Below are 20,165 nucleotides of genomic sequence, written 5' to 3'. Positions count from 1 at the left end.
AACACTAGTCTTTATTAAAGATAATAAAGACACAGAAACTATAGAGAAAACAACCATGGTAAACGCATTGAATTTGCTTCCAACTAGTTTGATGTTCTAGACTACATCGGGAGATAGGCATAGTAGGTTTTCTCACTTAAAGGGAACATTACGATATAAAAGATATATATTATGATTAATGTTTAGTTGTGAAAGTATAGGAAGCCTAATAGTCAAGTCTGCACATTTGTTAATTGATATTCACACCATTTTTAGCAAATTTTGCCATCCTTACTTTGATTCATTTTGTTTATTGTTTATAAAATTGTAGCATTAAAATATTCAAACCATAACTATTTGAAAGTCCCTTTTTAACACAACAATGAAGGAAATTTTGTGAAATAGTTTTAGCGTTTCAAGTATCCATGTGAAATCGATCTTGGAATACTTCAATACTAATTGCTATTATATTGATTTATATTTAGGTTGATGCAATAAGTGATATAAGTTGTGTGATTATAAACATAAACCTCAAATTAACCATACTAATATTTTGCAATAAAAATAGCTGTCAAGTAACCACCTCTTGGGTTGGGCTAGTTTTACTTTGGTTTTTTTCCCCTTTACTTTCATTATGCTTTCCAATTTATTTACTGATTTCTTTTATTTCATTAGGAGCGAATCTTTTCTCGGGTTTCAAAAATGTAAATATCCCAGAGGAGGATAATAAGTATTTCATGTATAAATAATAACTTTGCTCATTCCCATACATGGTTGGCTTTTATTGAGTTTATTTTTATTATTAGTCTAAATTGATCGCTAGATTCATATACAGAAGTGAATTTGATACTAAAAGGGTTAAATAAAATTTGGTTTTCATAAAAGCAATCTAGGTAAAGAGTTTAGACATAAGCCTTTGTTTTTTAAGCTAATATAGGACATAGCCTTTAGGTCCTTGAATTGTGTTCTTATTTATCTAAGTTAGCATTAACCATAGACCATAGGTTTAATGGTTTGGGCTCCCAAAAAAATATCATATAAGGTCGAATAGGTATTGAATTCACTCCACACCATGTTTAGGTTGAGTTAAAATTGTGATTGCATGAAAGGTGACATTCACTAACCAAATGGTACGTGTATATTTGAGTCCCTTTTTTCATTCTCATTATCTTTGTTCTTTACAAACACAACGGTCTCTCAAATCATTTTTCTAGTTACATTCAATTTCTTTCTTGAGGAAAAACTTGTTGATTATTTATAGAAATTTTGTTACATTTGTTCCCTTGGATACAATACTTGGAATGCGTCCTATTTATTACTTGTTGATATTGTGTACTTGTACTAGCGACTAGAGGTTGTTATTTCTGCAAATGATTTAATTTTAAACACATACTTCGGTCGTCTCATCACTTTTTGGTCTGGATTCTATAATCTTGAATACCTTAGTATTGTGTAGTATATGTATGTGTTAACATTTTAACACATATTAATTGTACTTAATTTAAGTGGAATATATTTGCAAACAACTTTTAAAATACAAGTTTTAATACAATGAAAATTTGCATACTTTTTGAATTATTTAGTAATAAAGTTCGAGAATTAGATTTTTTTTTTTCTTAGGGTGATAAAGACACCATTCAACATTAAGTAACAACTATTACTTAATGATATCTTCATGTCTCCAACTACACCAATTGAGATAAAATTTCTTGTGTCAACATGTAGATACTATTTACACCATTAAGTATTTTTCAAGAATTACAATTTACCTATAATGAAAATGAATTTGAGTTGGTTTTAAATGGAATCAGGTGAAAAATAGTTATAACTCAATAATTGATTCTCTTATTAGAATATAGGGTCTAAATTGATATAATCATTGGTTCGAGATTTTAATCGGTACAACCTTGTTTAAGAGTATAACATGAGCTAAGTTGTTACAAAATTGAAAAATGGGGACTAGATTGTTACTCCTATAAAAGTTTAGGGACTAAAAGAAAAAAAAAGTTTAAAAAATACTCTTATAGTTAGTTTTGGATAGAAATCGCTGGTACTTTGTTTCAAAATTAATTACCCTTAACCTTCAAAAGTTATGATAATGCCCCTTCAACTTTCAAAAAATGTTTTTAAAAAAATACTCTTATTATTACCATATGAATAGTGATAGGAAGGAGGGTTTACTGTCGCCTGAAAACCTCTACTAATAAAAAAAATAAATTATAATAACGAACTACTCCTATCACTACAAAGGCGTAGTAATAGTCGTAAGTTCGGGTCGATCAGAGAAGCGTGATTTGTTTCGTTAAGTCAATTTTCTAACTAGAGTGGTAAATGGGGAGTTGAGGTGGATGAGATTAAACATGTAGGAGAGTAAAATAAAGCGGGTAAATGTATCAAGGATTAGATATTCTAGCTCTTGGGAGTAAATGAATTCCTATGTAATTTTGCATCATTGGATTGTTTTTATTAACTCATATTGATTATGTAGACACAACACTTTTTTTTTTTATTAACCCTAACTAGCATCTACAAAGGCGGGCAACTAACTAAGACTAAATCATACAAGTGACCTAAATTAAATTAAAACTTCTAATGAAGTCCTAATTAACTAAGTGCAATAAATTCAACCAAATTCGATAGAGATTGAAAAGAACCAATTAACACTTGCATTAAGTTCTAGGTTTCTATTGTTAATTAATTCATTGGAAAATTAATTTGATTAATTTAGTTTCTTTGAATTAAATCAAATCAAATCAAATAATTTAGGATCAAAGACTAGACTTATAAACCTTAGCATGCACCACTCAATTTTTCTACTCAGTGACTTAGGCTAGATGAAGAGAAATACATCGTGCAAACCTAAAGTTCTTTAGCAATAGAAATATATTCAAAGGAACGATCATCAATCAAACTCATAAACATACATCGAAGAATTAAAACACATTTAAATATGCATAAAATCAATATGAAATTAATTCAAAACAATCCTCAAAGTTGTTACATAAGTTTACATCTCAAGATCTAGAATCGAGAAACTCGACGACTTCATAGACAAAAAAGAATAGATGAATTGTTCCTATCCATGGAATACAACCCAAAAATAATAAAATCTAACCTAAAATAAGATGCAAGAACAATGAAAATTAGGCTGGTTGACGGCCTCCCTTTTTCTCCATCTTTCAGCCCCCTCAAAACCCCAAATAGGAGGGTACATTTATAAAAAATCGAAACAGCACTACAGTCCTTTGGCAGAGCGTAGCTGCACTCTAGCTTTCTTCCGTTGAGCACTGCACACAGCGTCGTTGTCTTCTACGATGGATCATCCACATGTGCGCTTCGTCTTTCTCTGTCAAAGTTCATAGCATTGCAGTGCTCTCAATGCGTGCTACTGCCCTTTAACGCCGCACTTAGCACCTAGCTAACGCAATGGCACTCCCTACAAGAGTAATTTGGTCATTTTGCCTCTTTTTTTGTTTCTTGATCTGTTTTGGCCCGAAATGCATCCAAATAGTCTCAATAGTCTCCTTTGCTCTTTTATCTGCTAAAAACACTAAATAAAGCATTAAATATCTAGAAATTGACAGGGTTTGGTGGGAATAAATAACTCTTTTAGGGAGCTATCAAACACCCCAACCCAAACCTCGCTAGTCCTCAAGCAAGAGAAAACACACAAATATAAAATAAACAACAAAAAGTTTTCATTTCAATTTAATTAGGCCTCAGTGCTAAATTATGCTTCAAAACTTAAAAACATGAAACTTACAACTTAAGGAGCAATTTAAAATGTTTTCTATTCTTCTTCGTCTGTGTGTGTGATAAACCAACTTAGGTGGACTCTAGAGACCCGGGACAACCTTATGGCATCCTCCATCCGTCTTCCCCCTACTTCTGACTTGGGCACTAACCTTTGAACAACTAAAACTAATAAAAAAAAAAAAAAAGTAAGACTTCAACTAAGGTACCTGTAACTCACGCACACAAAACATAAAGGGCATTTCTTTTACCTAGGAAGCTAACTTTCACACAACCAACCATAGGGACTCAATCCACTCTTTTCTCACAGGGTCTTAACTTATCCCGGTGGAGGTAGTTCTTTTCACCCCTATTCATGCACTCACATCTATTTTTCTTTTCTTATTCTTTTTCCCCTTTTTTTCTTCTTTTTTTTTAGTTCTCTTCTTTTACACTTTTCTCTTCTTTTTTTCTTTTTATATTTATCCCCCTTTTTTCTACAGGCTAATACTATTTTATTCTCCTTATTCTCATATTAAATCCTATATAGCAAGATCAATCTCTAGCTGATGGGGCCTTTTAGGGTGACAACAGACTTATAAACACCATAAACCCATCTTAAGTTCTAAGAGAAAAAACCTAAGGCAATTTGTGCACAAGGAAACAATAAATGCAAGAAAATTTTTTAAATAAGGCTCATTAAAAGCTCATTTCGCATAATCAAGTAAAGAAGTATACAAGCACATCCTAGGTCGTCTTAATCAAACAAAAATGCAAAAAAATTGTAATGTGCTAAAAAAAAAAAGACATACAAAATGCATAAACAAGAGACAAACAAAACAAGCAACATGCAACTCACCCACCCCCAACTTAAACTGATGCTTGTCTCTAATTCATGTAAGTAAGCAAATAAGGACAAAATAAGGGAAACGGAAAACCTTACCTGAATAAAAGTCCATAAGGGGTGGGTTGCTTAGGCAATGCAAGGATGAAAGTAAAAAGAGAACTTGCAAAAATCAAAACTCTAGCCAAAGGAAAACAACCACCTAAAAGAAGTTAGGTTAGAACTACTCCTAAAAAAAGAAACTAATTTAAAAAAACTAAAAACCTAAAAACTGGGGGAAAAAACATAGGTACAGAAAAATGCCAATAAAGGAAGATATAGCTACTGGCAATCCAAGTCTAGTGAGTCAGGCTCCTACTAGAAATCTACCTCAAAACCCATGGTAGTAAAGTAGAAATGTTGGCGCTCATCCATGGAGGTCATTCATCTCTCCATAGGTCACACCAATCTCGCAGTATCGCGCACCTCCCTCAGATACTCCTCAGAGATCCTAAGGGCGCGCAGACTCATTGACTTCTCCTTGGCCGCCTCTTCAGCCACTCTTTCTCTTCCCCCCTTAGGGTTGTCCTCTAGCCAATTGGCCTCAATTTCCTTTTCTCTTACCGTCGTAGCTATACAACCTTTAAAGGCTGAAATGGTGGTCCTGTTAATGGGAGCCTTAGGAGCCATCCTCTCATCTTGCTCTCTAATCTTTAGACCCGGTCGGCGGCAAGCTTAGTGATAAGGTAAGGGACACCTAAGCCGCTGGTGGTGCCATAACGGCCTCCTCATCGAATTTGGGCACGAATGACCTTACCGATGTTAATAAAACGGTCGATGCAGATCCAGTAGAGAAATTTTGTCCTGTCCTTGGTTACATTAGCTAGACGAGTGACCAGTATTAATCTGGCGTAAATAAACGCATGCCAGATTTGGTTCGAGCCCAGTAAGGACACTACCCCTAAGCTCAATCGATTCACCATTCGTCCTATCCCAATTGATCCCTGATCCATAGAGGACCTCAAAAACTGAGTGTTCATCAAAGGGTTGAGACAAGAAACGAGAATAATCGTCGTTCCTCATATTAGCCACTTCGTAAACATTGTTAATGTAGGAAGAAGAAAAGAAAATTGGTATCCCCTTAAACGGAGACATCCCTATCCTCCTGTATGTTAGTATAAAATTCCCTAACAATTGAAGCTATCCCAACTTCGGGGTGACTAGCTAACTCCTCCCAATTTCACCTCTCAATCTCAACGATAATGTGAGGTAATAGTCCTCCCCTAATGCTAAGGGTCTTTCGGGAATAAGGATTTTGGCTGCTACAACCCTACGAAAGTGCTTATATGCACCTAAGGAAGGAAATATATTTTACTGGGGCTGACTATCAGAGGTACTAACTACATTTGTACCCTATTTCTCTTGGGTGCCATTGAAATCTTATGCTAATTACACAACTCAGAGCAACCCGAATAAAAGCTAAGCGAAAAAAGAGGAACTCGACCTAAAAATCTCAAAAAAATTCTCCTAAACTACCCATTCCTAACCTGCAATCAGAAAAATCACAACAAAAATTCAACAATTTGATCCAAACTACAACACTTGAATTTTTCTTCCTCCACAAATTTAAAATTTCAGCATAAATCAACAAATCGGAGTAACTCAAACTAAACCTAGCAAATCTCAAGCAAAAAGTAAGAGAAAATCGAGAAAAAAAAACAAGAGATTTTACCTTTGGTTGAAGAAAAAAAACTCCAAAAATGTTGAAAACACCCAAATTTTTGTTGGTTTGAAGAAAATCCACGAAATTTGTGGATGGATAGTCAAGAAATTGAGTTGGGGGGTCAGTTTGTGAAAGAAATCATGATTTTAGGTGATGGGTAGGCAAGATTTGGTGGGAGAATGGAGAGAAAATGAAAGGAAAAGAAGAGGCCTAGGCCTTTTTGCCCTTTTTCGCGTGGAACAGATTTGTTGGTTTGAAGAAAATCCACGAAATTTGTGGATGGATAGTCAAGAAATTGAGTTGGGGGGTCAGTTTGTGAAAGAAATCGTGATTTTAGGTGACGGGTAGGCAATATTTGGTGAGAGAATGAAGAGAAAATGAAAGGAAAAGAAGAGGCCTAGGCCTTTTTGCCCTTTTTCGCGTGGAACAGATTTGTTGGTATCACAGCGACACTCTGTCCAGTTATTTTTTTTTTAATTTTATTTTTTTATATATTAAAAGAAATTTAAAAGAAACTAAATTAAGTTAAATCAATCTAAAGTAAAAATAGTTTTTCTATTCCTAAAAAAATTAAAATTTTTCACATGGCTCCTTCTAGAAAGGGAAAATTTTTAACGTTGGTTGCTTGACATGACTCGTCCCTGTCACACCCCACTCCAGATTATCCTCTTAAACTAGATGGAATGGTGACTGCAATAGTTACCAACCCTTTTGCTAGCACTTACTACCTATCTAACCTGTTAAATTTTACTCAAACCCTAAATACATATATATCATCAATATACCAACATATTAACTCAGAACTTAACACATTTACATTACGGGGTTTCGCAGCATTATTCATACATGAATATTACAACTTCGTGAGTCCCATCTATAATACTAGTCACTAGACATACACATGTGTACTAACTAATACAGGTCTTCAATTACACTTCCTTCAACCTATTTCTTTGTATGGCAGAGTAGCAGCAGAAAAGTCTTTTGGGAACTGACCGCTACCTGAAAAGAAAAACATTTGAAAACGTGAGCTAGAAGCCCAGTGAGTGACTTAATAAAAACATAAATCTCATGCTTTAAACTGAAAGCTTGAAAACATAATACTAAAACTAAAATATACCAAGCAAACATGTACATAAAACCTTTAAAACCACCATTAAGTATCACTATTCCTTAGTTGAGAACGAGCATACATCGCTCTAGCTCCCAACGTCTGTTATCAGCCAAGAGACCCATACTTCGGCCTCCCTTTGCTGGTATATAGCCTAGGAGACCCATACTTCGGCCTTCCTTTGCTGGTATATGACCTAGGATACCCATACTTCGGCCTCTTATTAATAACTACCTACGTGCACGTGGAGTTTTCTATGTACCGTCAATACCTTAGGTACATTTATTCAGATACCTTCCTTACCTTCAGTATCCGGCTCACTTAAGCTATCAAGTTCTCGAAAAGCACTAAAAGAATAGTTTTCAAATATAGCATAGAAAACTCTTTAGGATACCTTCTCTACCTTCATTATGTTTAGGAATTCCAACGCATGTACTTTGACAACCTTAGGTATTTAAAACATAGTACATCAAGCTTCATTCAACCTTAGCTTTAACCCTAATGCATGCTTCATACTTTGTGAAATAAGTTGGCTTAAAACATATTGAACTAGCTTGTAAAAACCACTAACATGCGTTAGACATGGAAAACATACTTGGAAAACCCTTACATTAGTAAACATCATAAAAATGGAGTTACTAAAACATTCTGAAAGTATTTGGACAAGATAACATATTTAAATCATGTCAATTTCCATGGAAAACATGCTTTACTTAGCATGTGAAATAGCTTTCAAACATATGTTGCTTGGCACTTCATATAACACTTAGCATAAGAAATAACTTCAAGGAAATCATGGTTTCTAAATCATTAAAACCTTAAATCATCACATAGTCACTCACAGCTCGTCGAGGCTCTTAACGCATTATACACTTTTCCTAGCTCTTCTTGGCCTGAAAGGACATAATTCCCGGTTAAACTACTTAGAATTCTTAGTAAAATACCTCAAATAGTTCATTTACTAATGGAACTTTCATCATCAAAGACAACTTTACTAACGAGATACTCATCATGAGTGAATCCTTCCTCATAAGCGAGATCCTCATTATGACCGAGATCAAGCTTTTCCTTAACAAAACTTCAATCCTAGCGATATTCACCTTACAGCGAGATTCAGCCCAATTTCTAGCGAGATTTCCTTCTAGAGCAAGATCCTCAACATAAAATTAGCGAGATTTCCTTTATTAGCGAGATCCTCATTCTCCATATCTCGCTATAACTCTCCACGGTGAGCTGTTTGCTTGTTCTTCCTAAGCAGTTGTCTGCTTATGCACAGATTCTCTGTTATAACTTCAAAAATTCATAACTTAAAATTCATACCTCTTTTGGAGAAACTTCCTTCTATAAATATTTTTAGAATTGAGTTAACTTTCTTATCTTAAAATTTCAGCTAAAAATTTATTATATTTTGGCCTGGAGTTTCCAATGTTCACCTCGAGCCCTGATTAATCCGAGATTCTGCCTCCTCTATAAATTCCTCACTTTTGTTCTTCTTCTCCTGCAATCTTTCTCTGGTAAGTCAACCTCAAAAACTAAATTCTCCCAGCTTTCAAATGGTACTGATTTCACTAAATTTGCTCATGTAGATTTCCAAAACCAAGCTTTCGAAGTTCCTCTTCCTTTTAATCTTCCTGCTGCCTCCCAAATTCAAAGATCAACTGCCATGTTACCCCATATTTAGTACATCCAGCCCAAGCCAATAAATGAGTTTCCTTATTTATATGTTTTTTTTTCTTTTCCTTTTTCAACAACTCCTATAAATAATATGAACTTTCACTTATTAGATATTTAATATATCATTCCTTTGGCTAAACATGCTTGTTTAGGAAACTTAGAATTCGGGGTTTATACTTAGCTACACAAGAACTTATTTCTTCTTGCTTCCATCCTCTATCCCTCCTAAAACATGACTTCATTTAACTCATTAGAAGACATCACATTACTTACTCTTACTTAAAGTAATTAGGGTTCGGGTTTTACAGTCCTCATTTCAAAGTATGAAGAAATTATCGTATTTCTTCGGCCCCTTTTTACTTGAGTTATGTTGCATTCAACACTCTGAAGAAACTCCATCTTCTGAAGAGCGTCGAACAGGTTGAATGGCTTTTTGTATATCTGAAAAAAGAAAAAAGAAAGAATCAAAAGACTCAAGGGACACAAACGAGTCCAAAGTAGAAAAAGACACGACAGAATCTTGAGAACAGAAAGAAGAAAACTCAAAGATACGAAATACTAGATAACAGAACAGGGCGAGGTCTTTTGACCTTTAACTCTATCACCTGAGATTTGTCGGGTTTAGGTTCAGATTCTTCTTCTGCCTCAATTATTGGGGTAAACCATAGTGAGAGGTCTGGGTTATCATCCTCATCATCAAAGCATAATACCTCATGGAGGAACACCTCGGTTGCCTGAAGGTGATGTATAGGGAACTCCTCCAATCTCCTAATTGAATCAGCAAGTCACTCAAACGTTGTACCTCGGCTCTAACCCCCATCTCGAACTAAAGGCTTTCCTGCTGGAATCTAAGAAAATCCTGTTGCATGAAGAACTGATGGTTAAGAAATTCTCTAACTATACCTTCTAAATACATACCTTGGTCAACCTCCTGAGCAAACTCTGACAGCTCTGGGATGGTGGGGTGGTAATAATATGATGATTGCGCGTAGGAATTACCATAATCATTGGAGTGAGCTATCCATCCAAAATGGGTGCAAGGCTCAGGCTCCCAGTGATTAGGGTGACTCTTCAAGGCAGGACTCGTCAGCATTGGGCTACTTTGCAGTTGCCCTTTAACCAACAACCGAATAGATGAAACAAGATCACCAAGCATATTTCTGAACTCAAAAATCTGCTTGGCCCCTTTTTCTCTCTCTTCGATAGCTTTCCTTGCACGCAATGCAAAGTACATACTAAGCGCTCCATTCTTCATGGCAAACTTAACACAAGAAAAGAAACAAATCAAAAGCAAAAGAATGCTCTAACTAGAAACTTTACTGAATGAAACATAAATGGCTCCCTAGCAACGACGCCATTTTTTATCGGATGGAGGATTTATTATCGCCTGCAAACCTCTATTAATAAAAAAAAATTATAATACAGAACTACTCTTATCACTACAAAGACGTAGTAATAGTGGTAAGTTTTGGTCGATCCACAAGGAAGTTCAATTTGTTTTGTTAAGCCAATTTTCTGACTAGAGCGGTAAATGGGAGGTTTGATGTGTTAAACATGCAGGAAAGTAAAATAAAGTGGGTAAATGTATCAAAGATTAGATATTCTAGCTCTTGGGAGTAAATGAATTCTTATGTAATTTTCCATCATCGAATTGTTTTTATTAACTCGTATTGATTATGCTTAACACGAAACTTGTTTGATTAACTCTAACTAGCATCTATAGACTAATTAAGACTAAATCATACAAACAACCTGAATTAAATTAGAACTTCTAATGAAGCCCTAATTAACGCAATCAAATCAACCTAATTTGAAAGCGATCGAGAAGAACTAATTAACACTTGCATTAAGTTCTAGGTTTCTATTGTGAAGTTAATTAATTAGATAGACAATTTGAATAACTTAATTTCCTTGAATTGAATCAAATCAAACAATCTAGGATCAAGGACTAGACTTAAAAACCTTAGCATGCAAGACTCAATTTTGCTACTCGATAACTTAGCCTAGACAAAGAGAAATACACCGTGCAAACCTAAAGTTCTTTAGTAATTAAATACATTCAAAGGAACGGTCGTCAGTCAAACAAATAAACATACATCGAAGAATTAGAACACATTCAAAGATGCATAAAATCAATATGAAATTAATACAAAAAATCCTCAAAGTTGTTACATAAGTTTACATCCCAAGATTTAGAATCGAGAAACTCGCCTCGATGACTTCATAGATAAAAAATAAGAGATGAATTGATCATATCCATGGAATACAACCCAAAAATAATAAAATCTGACCTAAAATAAGACATAAGAACAATGAAAATTAGGCTAGCTGAAGGCCTCCCTTTTTCTCCATCTTTTTGCCCCCTCAAAACCCTAAATAGGAGGGTACATTTATAGAAAAAAATCGGGCCAGCACCACGACGCTTCGGCAGGGCGTAGCTGCACTCTAGCCTTCTGCCGTTGAGTGTTGCGCACAGTATCGCTGCCCCCTATGATGGATCATCCGCGTGTGTGCTTTGTCTTTCTCCGTCAAAGTTCATAGCGTCGCAACACTTCAAGGTAGCGCCATGGCGCTCTCGCCAACGTGTGCTATTGCCCTTCAAGGTCACGCTTAGCACCTAGCTCGCGCAGCAGCACTCCCTCTAGGGATAATTTGGTCATTTTGCCTCTTTTGTTGTTTCTTACTCCATTTTGGCCTAAAATGCATCCAAACAGTCCCAATGGTCTCCTCTACTCTTTTATCTACTAAAAACACTCAATAAAGCATTAAATACCCAGGAACATACAGGGTTTAGGCAGAAATAAATAGCTCATTTAGAGAGCTATCAAATAGAAATTTTTAGTATTTCATTTCAAAAATACCTCTAGACTTTCAAATGTTGCATTAGTACCCTCAAAATTTTAAAATAAAAATAAAAGTGTCCTTATCGTTTGTATATGGATAGAAGCTGTTTATTTACACCTTATCGCCTACCTTTTTTATTTCCTCGCCCTTCACTGCTTCAATTTATGGTGATCTAACATACTTTTCTATTTTTCCTATTTTTTCTCTCTTTTCTTTAACACTCTCCTACTCCCCATCTTTCATTCGTCAATTTCTAAAACTACCCGCTCCAATAAAGATATATATAAAGGCTAGCCAAGAAGAAAGAGAACAATGAAACCACCAAGGAACCTTAAAACTTAAATAATAATGTTATACATTAGTATAGTGTTTTTATATACAAAAAGAGAGGCATGTTGAAATTTTTAATCATAATTTCTACGAAAATCAACATGAGGGAAGAGGAAAAAAAAATATGTGCATAACCAAATTTCTAAAGATGAAGACCTATGTTGATCATTTTTGTAATTTAAATTAGTCTATTTATTGTGATTAGTTAAGAAGGTTCTCTATGATCGAAGATGAAATTCTTTCATCAACTATTAATCAATGACAATACTTTTAATCAATATTACCTATGTGAGAGTAGAAGTGGGGTCGCTTCTATAAGAACTTTTCAAATGGCTTATATTCTCTAAAGCTCTCATGAATTCAAGATTTTGTCCCGGACCAAAATGGACACAAATGTGTAGAACTCAAAGATACAAGATGAGTTGTGTGTGATATCTATTATCTTAATTCACCAATGAGAAAGATAGTTCTAGAGTATGGTCTCACTATTTCTTCAGTAAATTCGATGGATATCCACTAAGAAAGGTTCAAGTCCAGAAGACACCTCTCCTGATGCATAGCTTGTTTGTTTGCTCTCAACGATTTTGTTTGATTTTTCTCACTTTCTTTTATGTGGGGGATTGTTGTATATTTATAGTGAAAGAAAATGAAACTTTGGTGACTATTTGAAACATAAAAAATGGATTTAATTGTGTAGATTAAATTCATTGTTTAAGAACTTTCAAATTGGACTAAAACTTCAAATTAAGATGATGTTTCATGTATTAATATGTACGTAAGTTAAATTTGTAGTTCCTTAAATTTGAATGAGTTATGTTTGATTTTTTCAAACAACAACTCAATTGAGTTAAAATTGCAAATGTTCAATTTTATATTTATTTGATTTTATTTTGTATTTTGGAGAGTTACTAAGTTGTTAGTTATAAATAACAACTTGTTTCTTCATTTGTTGCAACTCATTCCAAATGGAAGAGTTCTCTCCTTTCTTTCTTTCTTTCTTTCTTTCTTTCTTTTGTTTTTGAGTTGAGTTGAGAGCAAGCATCCAAAAGTTTCGCCAGATCTAAGTAGTTTGAGGTTGCAGTTCTATCAAAGCTAGTCATTGTATCCTGTTGAGACGATCATTGTAGTCTGCTTGTAGCTTGTGCAAAGCGAATAATTATCTTCAAGACAATGCTTATCGGAAGCGTGTCTTGACTATGTTTTGAATCTCCAAAGATTTTGAGGTTCTTTCAAGTCTCTGATTATTTCCATATCTAAGCTTGTTACATCATCTAGCTTATGTTTGAGTTTGAATATTATATATTGAGTTTATTATTTCTAGTTGAAGTGTAATCAGTTTGCTAGTATATTTAGTTCTTATATACCATTTTTTCCTCAATAAATCTAACCTTGTGATTGAGACAGTAATTAAACTTGATTGGCATGCAACATAAACAATGTGACCCTCTGGGTTCTACCCCTACATGTTTGCACGACTTTTGTAAGTGTATTAATTTATTGCTCTTTTATAATGTTTCATTTTAAAAAAATATAATGTGATACTTAAAATTGTATCAATAAAATTCATAAACTTTTACAAGTGAATCAATTTAAATTTTATAAACATTTTCATTGATAATCATCCATGCATAAACTCCAATTGTCCATTTTCTAAAACCAACATTTGAAGAAGTCTACCCACGCGTGAGAATTGATGCATTGACAATTTTCAAATATAATCCTAATGAATGATCTAAATTGATTTTCTTATGTATGTTTAGGAGTTTTATTGATAGAAAATAGCTTCACGTGATATTTGCATGACGAAATCTGGAGGAACATGTAAATTTATACACTTAGTGAAGACTTGAGTTTTAATTGATACCACGTCCATAATTTAAATGTATAATTTGAAATTTTCCCTAATAATAATATATTATAGGATTACATATCATTTTGGTGTAGGATTTGCCCAAATGGATGACCCAAATATGGAAGAAAATGAGATTTTTCCTACTTTTTGAAAATGAGTTTTTTTAAATCTTTTGATGATGTCAAATTGGGGTGAAATTACCAAAATGAAACCCTCATGGACATGAATTGGCATCTCGCTCGCTCATGCTCCTCTTTCGTTCTTCTTTTCTCGCTCTCCTCTCTCCTCTCTCTCGTACTCTCCCTCCCTTTCTTCTCTTACAAATTGCTTCCCTTTCTCCCTTTTCTCTCATGATCTCGCTCTCAGCACTTTATATTGCTCTCAAGCATTCAATCTTGCTCTCCCCCTTAATCTCCCTATTCTATGATCGGTCTCATTCTAGAACACAAATTAAAAATGTAGAAAGAAGAAGAAGCCGACCAGTGCTGATCATTTGGACTCACCAAATCTAGTTGCATGGTCTCACTGAAGTTGATCACGCACACGAAAAAGCCAAAGTTGGTCACATCGAAGAAGAAAAGCATTAGAGAAAAAGAAGGAAGAGGAGGAAGAGAAAGAAGCACAAGGAGAAGGAAGAAGTAGAAAAGAAAGAAGGAAAAAAGAAAATAGAGAGAAAAAATAGAGAAATCAAAGGAAGGACGAAGAGAGAAAAATAAAAGGGTAATTTTATAAAATTGTTTGATGATTATATAAGCAAGATGTCGAAATTCTTAAATTTTAAAACGTGAGACAAAAATCAGTTTGAATCTTGAGATTGGATCTTTTAATCAATTATCTCAAATATATGAAATTCGTTCAATTTTAGTATTTGTACTTTAAAATATCCAAAATAGTATGTAGCTATTTTAATTTTAACCCAAAAAAAATGAGGTAGCTTATAACTTGAAATATTAAACATTGATTAGATTTTCTTATTTTTTAAATTAATATTGTACATTTTAAAATTTCACAATTAAAACTAAAATGTTATTTAAAGAAATTTTGACCATTTGAATTAGATAATTTTAAAAAATAGTTAAATCCATTTAGAATACAGAAAAGAAATGTTTTTTTTATTGGGTTTTTAAGCAAAGGCAAAACGACGAAGAACAGGTAAAGAGTTTTGAAGCCTTGAAGTGATAGAAAAGCTGAGTCAGAGCAACGGCTAGTTTTGTTCAACATTCAGATTTTCCAGCTCATCTCAACGTCTCCCCCTAATTTGTCGGCAAACTTTGACCGTTACTTTATACTTTCCATTTTCTTTTTCAATTTCAAATTCAAATTTATTTATCCATTTCTTTTTTTAAAAAAAAATTAATACATGGATGTAGTGTTGTGTTTGTTTTTAACAAATATAATATGTGAATATATTTTTAAATTTTAGAGGAAAAATATTAATAAATAACAAAAAAAAATTGAAAAAATTAACAAGAAATCAACCTTACAAACTAAATTTAAGATTTACTGAAAATATAAGGATTAACATTAGATATTTAAAATTTCATAAATTAAAATTGAACAAACTTTAAAATTCATAGACCAAAATGGTATTTTAATCTTATTATTATTAGTTCAACAATATGTAGAGTTTGAGGGCCGACACTATGAACATAGTTAAGTTGTAATTGACATTTTTTTTTTAAGTCAAAGGTTCAAATCTACGTACATCTACTTAAAAATATATATGTGTGAAAGTAGGAGATATGAATCTGCTATCAATAATAAAATTGTTGCCATATTAGCAAATTTATTGGAGGGTTATTTTTACTTCGTCTAGCAAATATGACTAAATTTTCTCTTCCTTTTTTTCTCTTTTTTTTTCCTAGTAAAATAAATGCAAGTAAGGAGATTTGAACCCTCAACTTTTTTATAAAAAAAAAATGAAATATTTAATCATTATTGTTGAACTATCCTTCTGTTTTTTTTTTTTATAGATCATTAATATATTATTTAAATTATATCACATATTTACTTAACATAAAGTAGATCACTTAGGTCATTTATATCAATGGTTCTTTTTTGACACATTAGCTACTAATTTGGGTAAGATGTGTTATTATCACAATGTCTTAATTTTATTAATATTCAAATACTTCATTTCTTTATTTTAGGAATAATTCATATCGTAACAAACAATTTTCATATAAGCTTTTAATTTAATCAAATTAAATCGTACACATATGAGTTGTAACTTTTAATTTTTGTTCAAACTTCATTTAATTTACATTCTAATTTTAACAAGACAAGTAAAATTCTCCTAATACTCACAAATTTACACTTTAGCACAAAATTAACCTTAGTTTAATGCACATAATCAACCATTCAATAAACCATTTAAAACTCACCAAATTTCAAGTCGCACAAATTTGTATTTTATATATGTTTTATAATATTCATCAAATACACTAGGGACTTTGTTTTTAATGAATATTCAAATGATAGTGTTGAGGCAAAAATTATAGCACTTTTTTTTTTTTTTAATCAAGTAAAAATTATAGCACTTATTCCAATTCTAACATAGCTCAACTAATATTATAATCTCGATGAAAATACTAGGTTTTTAAATTCCATTACCGACTATTGAATTAAAAAGAAAGGGTTAAATAACAATAATTTTCATTGAAGAGGAGGAACAATTTGATATGTTTTCAAAATGTATAAAGAAAAAAAGTTGATCAAGACTAATTATTATTATTATTATTTTGAAAAAATTAATCATAAGCTAAGGATAGAAACTAATTTAAATATTTATTGAAAATACATTAACTAAATTTCACATTTAAAAGTACAGAAGAAGAAATGGAATGAACCTCAAATTACCTAACCAAAATAGTACTTGGTTACACTATAGCTTTAGTTCCTAAACTTTATAGTTTGTGTCTAAAAGGTTAAAGTTCTTTTAAAAGAGAATCTAATAGGTTATTGATATTTCAATTTTGTGTCTAAAAGGTCTTTTGTGAACTTTAAAACATCTATTAGGTCCTTGATTTTTTAATTTTGCATCTAATAAGTCCAATTTTTAAAAAAATTAATTGATTTATTAGATACAAATTGACTTTATGTTTAATTTAACTCTAAGGTTTCCATTTAATGTTTAGTAGATTCGTAAATTTAAAAATAATAATAATAATAATAAGTCACTAGTTGATTAGACATAAAATTGAAATTTTCAAGAGTTTATTAGATACAAAATTTTAATTTGGACCTATATATTAAACATTTTTGAAGATCAGATATCAAATAAATATAAACACATGAAAGTTTAAGGCCCTGTAAGGCACTATTTAAAGCTCAGGGACTAAATAGACACAAATCTATAAATTCAAGAACTAAAATTTCAATTTAACCATAGTATTTTAACATTCTATCTTATTGTTATTATTACGAGATTAAAATATCATTTCAGTCTCATGTTTTAGTCCATATATTTTTAAAAAAAATCTTAAAATGAGTTATTTCAAGCTGTTTTTTAAACAAGGTTAGTTAAATACTAACAATGATTATTATACAAGAAAAGACTAATTATAAAAATATTTTCAATTTAATCAGTAAATAAACAATAAATTGCATAGGAATTTTCAGTGAGATGCAAAGCTTAAACGGATTTGTCATTTTAGTACAAGGCATCGTCAACGTGAAACATTTGACTAGTGGATTAGTATATTGTTATCGATCTTCTTTAACGATAGCGTAGCTTCTGTGTCTATGGTGCTACCTTGCGCCTATCATAATTGATTTGTCACATCGTTGGTCTGATGTCTTCCTTTATGATTCTACTTGACTTGAGGTCAACCTCTGTTGTTTTGTGTTGTTCTCGGTAGAATCTTCTTTTTGAGATATTTTTCCTTGAGATGTCTTATTTAGATCGTTTGAGTATGTCTAGTTGTTGTCTTTTATTCTCATTTCTATCTTTTGTGGTTGTGGTTTGTTTGTGTTTTACTCTCAAGATGTGAGAACTTTTTTTTTCTTATGTATTTAACCCACTAACTTTGTAAAATATAAATAAATAACTCTCAAAATCAACACAACACTAATATAGAGACTTGTTCTTCTTCTTCTATTTATAAACGGACCAAAACAAAAGTGGTATCAAAGTACAAAATGAAAATGATAATTCGATATTATTTTTAAAGAAAGTTGCACAAACCACCATCCGTAAACTATAAGATTTGATATAATTGCCCCCTGCTCCTTTAATTTATCAATCATCCCCTCCCTTCAACTATGTTGTTTGTTACAATTACACTCCTAAACTTTTAGTTTGATCAATTAGCTCCCAGTAATTTATTATTTGTCACAATCAACCCCGATATGAATATATTTGTAATAAAATTTTAATATCGATATAATGACATTTATTTTAATCATTGGTTTCATGTTTCTCAACAATGATGTCAAATTCATCCATTTACGACATGTCAATATTTTATTTCTTTAATTTGCATGAAAAATTTATCTTGACTTCATTTTTAATTCTAGATATTTTTTAAATATTTACTTAATTTTTAATTTCCAATTTTACTTTTACATTCTATAATTTATTTTGTCCCTTTTCTTTTTAAATTTATTCTACCAAATGTCGCTTAAAAAATAAATAAATAAAAACATATTTGTAACTCACGAACTTGAGTAAAAGTAACACTTTAATCTAATTTCTAAATATTTTTTAAAACTATTATTTAATAGAAAACCTTCAATTTTATTTTCCATTTTAGTTCAATTCTTTTTCATTGATTTTCTTTATAAATTTTAAATTTCATCCTTCAATAAAAAATAAATGTCCCCAATATTTATATCTCATAAACAAGAATAAATTTTGTATTACTTTTATTTTGTTGAGATGGTGACTCTCAATTTGAAATTAGAGGGGGGCGTAAAATTCACTTGGGAATAACTTTTATTATTATTATTTTTAGACAAAGTAAATTTTTATTAGAATTAGCAACCAACTAAGAAAATTAGAAATCAATAAATAAGAGAAATTGAAAACTTGAAACCTTTTATTTGTAAGTACAATAATTTTACCTAGGGAGACAAACTTATAATGTTTTTGGTTGAATTATTTTGAAATATTTAATATTTTAAATTTTATTTGATAATTATTTGATTTTTAAATATTGCATCGGTTCCTTCTCGGTTTTATACAATAGTTTTTATATTTCTTGAATAAAATAATTAAATTCTTAGCTAAATTTTTAAAAAACAAAAATTTAAAGAATAATTTTAGAGATAAAAGAGATGTTTATAATCTTAATTTCAAAAATTAGCACATCATTACTTCAATCTTGACAAAAGTTTTTTTTTTCCTTTTTTGTGATTATATATAATTTTCTGTAGATAAGTAAGTTGATGTAGAGTGTTGATTAATCTAATGAATGATGATTTGACACAAATTAATTGAATAAAATAAAATAGAAGTAAATGAGCCAAAAATAAAAGAGTAGGGGCAGTTTAATAAAATAAAATAAAAAAGCCAATAAAGCACAAACAAATAAATTCAAAAGAGTGGGCCATCAAAATATATTTTGATTTTCTTTTTTTTTTTTTTTTTGCAAGTCTAAAAATTTTCTAAAATATAATAGTTTTCTTTTAGATTTAAATCACAATTTAGCTCATGAACTTTGAATCTTATTCTATTGGTCTTTAAATTTTTAAAAACATTTGTTATAGTCCCTAAACTTTTAAAAAGTGTTTATTTTAGTCATTACCATTAAAATTATGTTAATTCTTTAACAAGAATGTGTAGGAGCTTGTATTCTTTAAATTACTGGGCTCAAGATGTATTGAGTAAAATGAAAGTAAAGTAAAATGTCAACAACCAATATACTAAAATACTGAACAACCAAAATTTTGAATTAAAAATGTCTTTTATATTCTCTCACCTTGCCATATTCAAAATTGAAACTTTAGATTATTTAACATGACTGGCTTAATTTGGTAGTTTAGTCATCAAAAAATACAAGTCATCTCGTCATTTTGTCAAAAGTTAACAAAAATCTTAATATACAAGGGCCATAATAAACACTTTTTAAAAGTTTATGAACTAAAACGAATATTT

The sequence above is a fragment of the Benincasa hispida genome, chromosome 3 (assembly GCF_009727055.1).
Source record: "Benincasa hispida cultivar B227 chromosome 3, ASM972705v1, whole genome shotgun sequence".
Lineage (NCBI taxonomy): Eukaryota > Viridiplantae > Streptophyta > Magnoliopsida > Cucurbitales > Cucurbitaceae > Benincasa > Benincasa hispida.
This window is presented reverse-complemented; position numbering follows the sequence as displayed.